Source organism: Sus scrofa, chromosome 8, assembly GCF_054392235.1.
Source record: "Sus scrofa isolate SSC_HxYL_T2T_F1_AM1 chromosome 8, Sscrofa_HxYL_maternal_Yorkshire_Landrace_v2.0, whole genome shotgun sequence".
Classification (NCBI taxonomy): Eukaryota; Metazoa; Chordata; class Mammalia; order Artiodactyla; family Suidae; genus Sus; species Sus scrofa.
Genome location: NC_139390.1, coordinates 130,185,672 through 130,194,060, shown reverse-complemented (window position 1 = coordinate 130,194,060; position 8,389 = coordinate 130,185,672).

Below are 8,389 nucleotides of genomic sequence, written 5' to 3'. Positions count from 1 at the left end.
AGCTTTGTCACTAAGTATGCCTATTTGGTACCTCTTAGTTTCTTGGAACTAAACCTCCTATATTTATAAATACATACATACACATTAATGATTAAAAAAAAATAATGCACCTTTGTAAAAGGCATCACTCAGGAGAAAATGGTAGAATACTTTTAAAAGTGGAGATACAGATACTTTTGTAGGATATTGCAGAATTCACTCTTCCTTGCTGAGAAATTAATAGTTTCTTATATGTATGGATTGAAGGAGTCATTAACCAGAGAATGTTTTCTATTTTCCCAAGAAAGTAGTCAGCAAAAGGCTTTAATAGTGAAGAAAAGAGACTCACAGTTTTCTTTACTGTATTACAGTAATGGACATCTTAGTAAAGGAAATTTCCATTGGGAATTGTCACATACAGGTAAAAATTTACTATTTTCCTTAGTAAATTGTATTTGTTTGTTAATATCAGGACAACTAATAAGATATTATATATAGTTTGGTATAGATATGTTTAAATTAAATGTTTAGTATACTGCTTAGAGTTTATGGTGTACACTGGGATTTTGGGAGGTTTTTATTTTAAAATATGCGTCTTTTGTGTCTATTTTGAAATTCCAGGGTAAAGAGAAATCTTTCTGTTATTATTAAAAAGCACCTGCACAATTTCAAACTGCCTAATAATTGTAATCAGAGTGGTATCTGGAAAAATTTAGAATATTATTGGTTTCAAAGACAAAATAAACCTCACAATTTAAAAGGCAAAATGTTATTTGTCAGATTTTTATCTTGAAAGCTTTTGTGGATGGAAATGCAGATCTCTGGAGATAGAAATGATTTTGCCATCTAGAGTAATTTTCAGAGGAGTTATTAATTTTTGAAGGGGTGGAATTCTACAGATACTTTCCATTCCCCAACAATTAGTGAAACAATAAAATAGACTCAGGGACAATTCTTATTAGTTGGGTATTATGCTAGTAATGAGAACAGAATTACTATCCCCAAATTGAGAAATACATCTGTAGTAGTGCTTGAACCAATTAAACCAGACAGGAAAGACCACGTATAAAGTCTCATTATATTACATATGTACCACTTACTCAATTCAGCCTCTTTTAATCCTATTAGTCTAAAGTATCCCTCCCATTAGACAATTTATTTGTTATATCTAGTCAACATTTTTATTGAAACACGAGTTAAATGCAAAGAGAGTACCTTTTCAGCAAGATTTTAATGTTACTCTTTCTATGGAAGAATGAAAACCACACACTTTACCTGCTACTGAGTACAATTAAATTATAATTAGAATCTAATGGATTTGCTAAAGCATTTAATGATGAATAACATTTAATTCTGCATACTGGGAAAGTTATCATATTGATATGCTTATTTTAGTTCTGAAATGAATACACTAATATAAAGTAACATTTAAGGATTGTTATGCAAACCGCCAAATAATAGAACAGTTCAAGATAGATTGCATGCATCCACATGATTTTTTCACTTATACTTCTATCATTTAGGATGGAAACTTTGATTCCTAGAGTAGAAAGTAATATAATATACCATAGGATACCCTCAGTTTTTTGGCAAGAATATGCTTTCTAATCCTAAGATAAACTGTTGTTAAAATCATTTAACATCTTCATTATACGATGGCTGGAATTATTTGTAATTTTTGCTTTATTATATTTTATGTTATAAATTGTAAAAATTATTTAGTCACTAGAAATCAACGAAAAAATATATAAAACACACAAATAGGCACTGTACTTTGGTAATTATGCAGTGTGAGACATTCAGCATGCAAGAATACTTAACAGTATACTTCACCTAACAACAAATTGAAAGCATTGATGTTTTATGTGCATGAACATGGGACCATAGAATCAAAAGGGGCATAGTATTTGGAGACATGTTCTAATTTCATTTATTAACATTATTGTTTTTTTTTTACTATCAGAACCTTAGCCATGCATATGATACATGCTCCACGTATAATAAGGTGACCTGTGTGGAAATCGTGCTGCCCCAGGAGCTCAGGCAGAATTAACTGGGCAGATGGTCTCTGTATGAGAAACTTCTCATGGACTGACCTACATTTTACTTCCCACATGTTGCTGACCTTCTTCGCTTCTGACCTTGTGAGTAATGTTTCTACCTGTGATACTAAAAGCGATTCAGGATCTTGTTGTTTATCATCACTCTTTGGTCTTGCGAACTTTGGATTCTACCATGAACATATTTCAGATTTTACAAAGCCATGAGCAGATATCACATTTAACTTAGTTGTTACCAGGCTCTTATGACTTGCTCAGGACCTTTGAGAGTACTTTAGCCCTTTGATAAGTACCTGGGCAGCAGATAGATCAATAAATTAACTAAGGCATATCAATGAATGGTCAGGAATTAGAATCCACTAAGAGATGTGGGGAAAAAAAAATAGATACCCTAGAAATTTATTCTTCCTAGCCCCAATACCAATTTTAACAAAGCAAAAACTGATGATTTTTAGCAACTTCCAAGAAATATCTGTGGTTCAACACCAACAAATTGGAGTTTGGCTTTCTTGATGTGTTTACTTCATAAATACATACTGGGTGTATATTACGAAGAAGGTTTTATGATGGTTTCCAAATAACCTGCTAGACTTCTGACCCAGACAGTGTGGTTTAGATGTGATTTTCACCGCCCTTCCCCATAAAGTACAGATGTAAGCCCTGGAAACAATGTAAGAAGCAATCAAATGACATTTCTGAATGACGTGAAAAGGAAGGTAAGAAAGGTTATGGACAGCAAACTTAAGGAACGACATAGCAGCACAATGCCTGCCAACCCAACAGAATAAAGAGACCTAAGCCCATCCTTGTCTGCCCTTCAACCTAGCAAGAGAAGGCAACCCAAATAGGGCTCATTTGTGCCCCAGATCTCTTAGGAGTACTGACAATAGCAGCAGACAAACCCGGTGAAACTAGCAAGGGGAATCATCTAAGAGTGCTGCTGATAATAAGCAGTCAGAGAAGAAACTCTTTTTCTTCACCAGAACTGGCCCTCCCTTTCCCTGTGCAGATAAACCAAGTGGCTGGGCAACATCACCTTGGGAAATTCCAGCACAAGAAGCACCAGATTAGGATGTCCCTTGTTCCTAGGGGCCTGAGAGCACTCTCCTTCAACCAAAGATACTGTGTAACTGGCTGGCAAAAATGGTCCAGCATGGAAAACCTCTTTGTCTCAATGGGTTGGTAATTGAGGTGGTATGGCAGGGAGAAGCTCTTTCTATTCTCTCAGACAGTCCTAGAAGAACAAATGGGAGTCTCCGGGGCACCAAATAAACCAAGCAGACCGAAAGAGCCCCAAAGGCTCTGAAAATTAAGTTGTCATTTGAACTACAGTACACCTAAAAGGCATATTTTTTGTCAATTCTGTATCCAGAAAAAACTACCCTTTATGAATGAAGGGGAAGTGAAGAACTTTTAAGATGAAGGAAAACTAAAAGAACTGGCTCCTAAAGAATAGCTGGAGAAAGCTTTCCAAACAGAAAAAAGAGAAGAAATCTTGGGACATGAAAGAGGAAAGGCTCTCAAATCAATATTCTGAGTTTGTCCTCAAGAAACTAAAAAGAAACAGCAGGGTAAACCCAAAGCAATCACAAGAAAGGAAAGAAAAAGATAACAAAACCTGATTAAATTGAAAATAGGAAAACAAGAGAAAAATCAATTAAATAAAAGCTGGTTGCTTGAAAAAAAATAAGATTAACAACTATCTAGCAAGACAAAAGGAAAAAAGAAGGATAAAATCATCAATATTAGGAATGAAACTGAAGATAAAACTATAGATCTTTAAAAGGATAAGGGCACACTATAGATAACTTTATGCTAGTAGGTTCAACAACCTATAAAAAATGAACCAATATTACAAAATTCATAAGCTACTAAAACATAAGCGTGATGAATAGGTAATCTGAATAGTCTTATAGCCATTAAAGAAATTGAATTTGTAATGAAAATTTCTGGGAGGAAAGATATCCAGGCCCAGATTATTTAATCAGAGAATTTTTCCAAGCATTAATAGAAGAATTAACACTGACTCTATATAATCTTTTCCATAAAATAGAAGAGGATGGATATAACTCATATCATGAGGTCAGTACTGCCCTTACAGAAAAATTTAGAAAAAGACAGTGTGGAAGGAAGGGAAGGAGGAAGGAAGGAAGGGAGAAAGAGAGAGAGAAAGAAAGAAAAACTACAGTACAATATCTCTCATAAACTTAGCCACAAAAATTTTCAACAAAATAAAAATGAATCCAACAGTGTATAGAAATATATATCCACTATGATAAATGCAATTTATTCCATGTGTGCAAGACTGGTTCAACATTTAAAAATCAAACAGTGCCAACAGGCTAAATTTTTTAAAAAATACTATATAATCATACCAATTGATGATGAAAGAGCATTTGCCAAATCCTAAATGCATACACAGTGAAAATACTGAACGTCAGAATTAGAACAACCTCAACTTCATAAAGAAAACCCTACAGCTGACATCTTATGAAAGACTGAAATCTTTCCCCTAAGATCAGTGAACATCTTATATTATTCTTTTAGTAAATATTTCATTAAATTAAAAAAAGCCAATAAAATGACTTCCCATTCATACATCTAAGTATTTTAAAGGAGATTATTCTCTTTTGTAGTAAAAACTATCATTGGTCACTTTTTTTTTAGGGCTGATATTGCAAATGACTCTGGTAAAGTTGGAACCCTGTTTGATTTTTTTTTTTAATTTTGAGAAACTACACCTAAAAATCTATTATATTACATAACTTTAGTTTCTACTAATTTGTTTCAATAGTACAGAATTATATGTCCCTATATGTGATCACTGGTAAACACCAGTAAGAACGTTAAAAATAATATTGATAATGATATGTTATTTACGTAACAAAAAGGGAATTGTTACAAAAGTGTTATGTAGAATAAAATCTCTTCCATCTATGTTAATTTGGTGATCTTCTTTGAATGCAGAGCGAATTTTGCTAGTTGGAAATTATAAATGGAATAGAAATCCAAGTATAGAAAAATCTGAGCAAAATTGTAATTGGTACCCAATGATTTTATAAGTTATTTATTCTGAAGTGAATATTATATATGAAGAACTGATCAAGGTTAATACTAAAGTGTGGAGAGCATATTAAAAACCAAGGTTTCATCTTTCATAATGTAGGCAGTGCCTAACTATTGAAGTCATTAGTAGATGAATGATAGAATCTTCATGGTATTTTAGGAGGATGACCTAGGCATAAATATGAAGCATGGAAAGAATAAGAAATACTAGCAGGATGAGTAGAAGCTCGTAGAATAGTTATAGGATAGTCCATGGTATGTAATGATTCTCTGAAAGGAAGAATGAAAGATGCATGTGAGGCCTTTGTTATGGTTGAATGTGATCTCACAGGGGATTTATTTTGAGAAACAGAAAGGCAGGTTTTAGGATTGCCTCTATAGTTTTAAGTCTTAATGGATGATGAGAGCACTATTGAAACAGGTAGTATAGTATTTGTTTGGGGAAGAAAATGAGTTTGCCTTTAGTTTTGCATTTGAGATGCCTGCAGTTTATCCAGTCAGCATTGTCTGTGACAGGGTTTCTCAACTTGGGCATTGTTGACATTTAAGCCAGAGGATAATTTGTTGCTAGGGTCTGTCGCATTATACGATGTTTAACAGTGTCCCTGGCTTCAATCCACTAGATGCCAATAGTACCTCTCCTATAGTTGTCCAGTTGTGTTGTCCACATATTGCCCAATGATCCCTGAGGAGCAAAATTCACTGCACTTGAGAACCTCTGGTCTAGGAGGGATGTGGCAATTTATGATTCAGTCTTAGCAGTGATTGGATATATCAGAGTAAATTGCTTATTACTGTTTGCTGATGATATGTAAACCTTTCGCTGATACTTACTTTTCAAAGTTGGCCTTGAAATATTTGAGTTCAATAATTCAAAATTTGGACCATTCAGTAATTTTCCCTGTAGGTACATGTTCGCCTAAAAATACAGTTTTTTAAAAGATAAAGCAAATATATGGGACATGTTTATATCCTATCTTTAAGAAAGATTGCATAAAATTATGCTTCTAATGTAACTTAAATATTCCTTTTTGACAGCCCTTAAGAATTATAATAATATAATGAAGACAATATTTAAACCACACTTTTTTAAAAAAATTTGAATCTTGGAGGTTTCCACTGAGGCTCAGTGGTAACAAGCCTGACTAGTATCCATGAGAATGTGGGTTTGATCCCTGGCCTCGCTCAGTGGGTTAAGAATCTGGCATTGCCATGAGCTGTGATATAGGTTGCAGACACAGCTCAGATCCCATGTTGCTGTGGCTGTGGTGTAGGCTACCACCTGCAGCTCCAATTCTACCCCTAGCCTAGGAACTTCCATGTGCCACAGGTGCAGGCCTAGAAAGAAAAGAAAAAAAAAATGAATCTGTGTGTAACTTCTGTCCATAATTTATATTTTGCTTACCATTATTTATTATGAGAGAAAAATTCTTTCTCCCCAAAGATAATTAATGTATTCTGAATTCATATTACTTGAGCTGTCATAAATTTGAAGTATCTATGCTTTAAAGTTATGAAATCTGGAAATAATTTCAAAAGAAAAAACTTGTATAAACATTCAACATTTTTAAGCTTTCATAATTAAGGCACAATACTATTATACATTTGTAATAAATGGACTGCATTTTATAAAACATGTTACAATAAATACTGGTACACTTAAAATATTGAACTTGGGAACATTTTCTGAAGACACAAAGGATCGAAGCTTCTTTCACAGACCCTTGGGGTTCTGCTGGTTTGTGGAACAATAGCCTCACAGTTCTATCAACAAGGAGGTTGGGAACTACTTTAAACTAAATCCTCCTTTCAAAGTTATATGGTATAAATTACTGTATTAGCAGCTCTGGGAAATTTTACAATAAAGGAATCTGTTTAACTTTGTTCAACGCAGTGTGTTGATTTCTCTACACACAACTCTAAAATTCTGGTGCACTAATATTATATATGTACCTAATATATACATATACATGCATACTTGATTATCTAGTGTGTTATTGCTCTTATATCTCTTTGTATAAAATGTATTGCCCCTTCCAGTGCTCTGAAACTAGCCAGTGCTCTACCACTATTAGTAATGGTTTTTCATGATTGAAAGCAAGTACAAAACACACTTACCATGTTGTATTTTAATGCATTTGTCTGTGTTTGAACAGACCATAGGTTTTTTAAGTGGAGTCATCATTTATTCACGTTATTTTACACCACTCTACCTCAAAAATGCACGTGCTAAAGTATAATTCAAACAAACACATCTACAGATGCCATGCAATATTCAAAAAGCACCTTTACCTCCCCAACAAAAAAAAGTTTCCAAACTCTTTTCCTTTTTTTTTTTTTTTTTTTGCAGTGAATTGGAAGCATGGTGGATTGAAGCACATGATCTTCTGTGCAAGGGGAAGCGTAACAACACTCAAAAGTATTAGGTTAGTAAATGATGGTGAAGATAGCATAAAACCCACGTGTGAGTATGTGTGCTTAGGGGTGTGTGTGTGTGTGTGTGTGTGTGTTGTGTGTGTGAGTATTCTTGTTGCTATTACTCAACAGATTGCTCAATCTTAGCTGACGTTATTATCATTATTACTATTACCTATAATGTTCTTCCTTTTATTTACCAGTGATCACATACAGGGACAGAGAACTCTCACTTTATAATATACTGGTAGAACTAAAGTTATGTGATAGATTTTTAGGTCTAGTTTCTCAAAACTAAAGAAAATAAATAAGATTTCACCTTTACCAGAGACATTTAGAATACTAGCTTTAAAAAAAAATAAAGATATGACCAGTCCTATAGTCTTTACTCCAAAAGAGAAAATCTCCTTTAAAATATTTAGACGTATGAATAGGAAGTCATGTTACTAACATTCATTTTTTTTTAATTAATGAAATATTCAAAGAGCAATATAAAATGTTCATCCAGGAAAGAAAAGTAGTGTATTCACTGGTAATGGACTTAAAAATTAATGAACTTATTACAACAGTGCTATTTATACAAACGTGCATTATGTTCTCAATGAGGTTACAAACTATAACATTTGAAGCTGATGTTAACAGAGTGAGCAATTGCTTTTAGAACCCAGCCTTTTGTATTTGTCAGTATCATATTTTTGCATTTGCAGTTTTCATATTACTTTAGTTGCAGTTTCGTATTTATTTCTGTAAACACATATTTCAAGTAGTGGGTGGAAATTAAGGCAGCCAGATGGCTCCATGAACTAAGTGACGGAATGGAAACTGAGAGGTGTAAGTTCCTTGCTTTGTCTCTTTGTCTAAATGCAGGT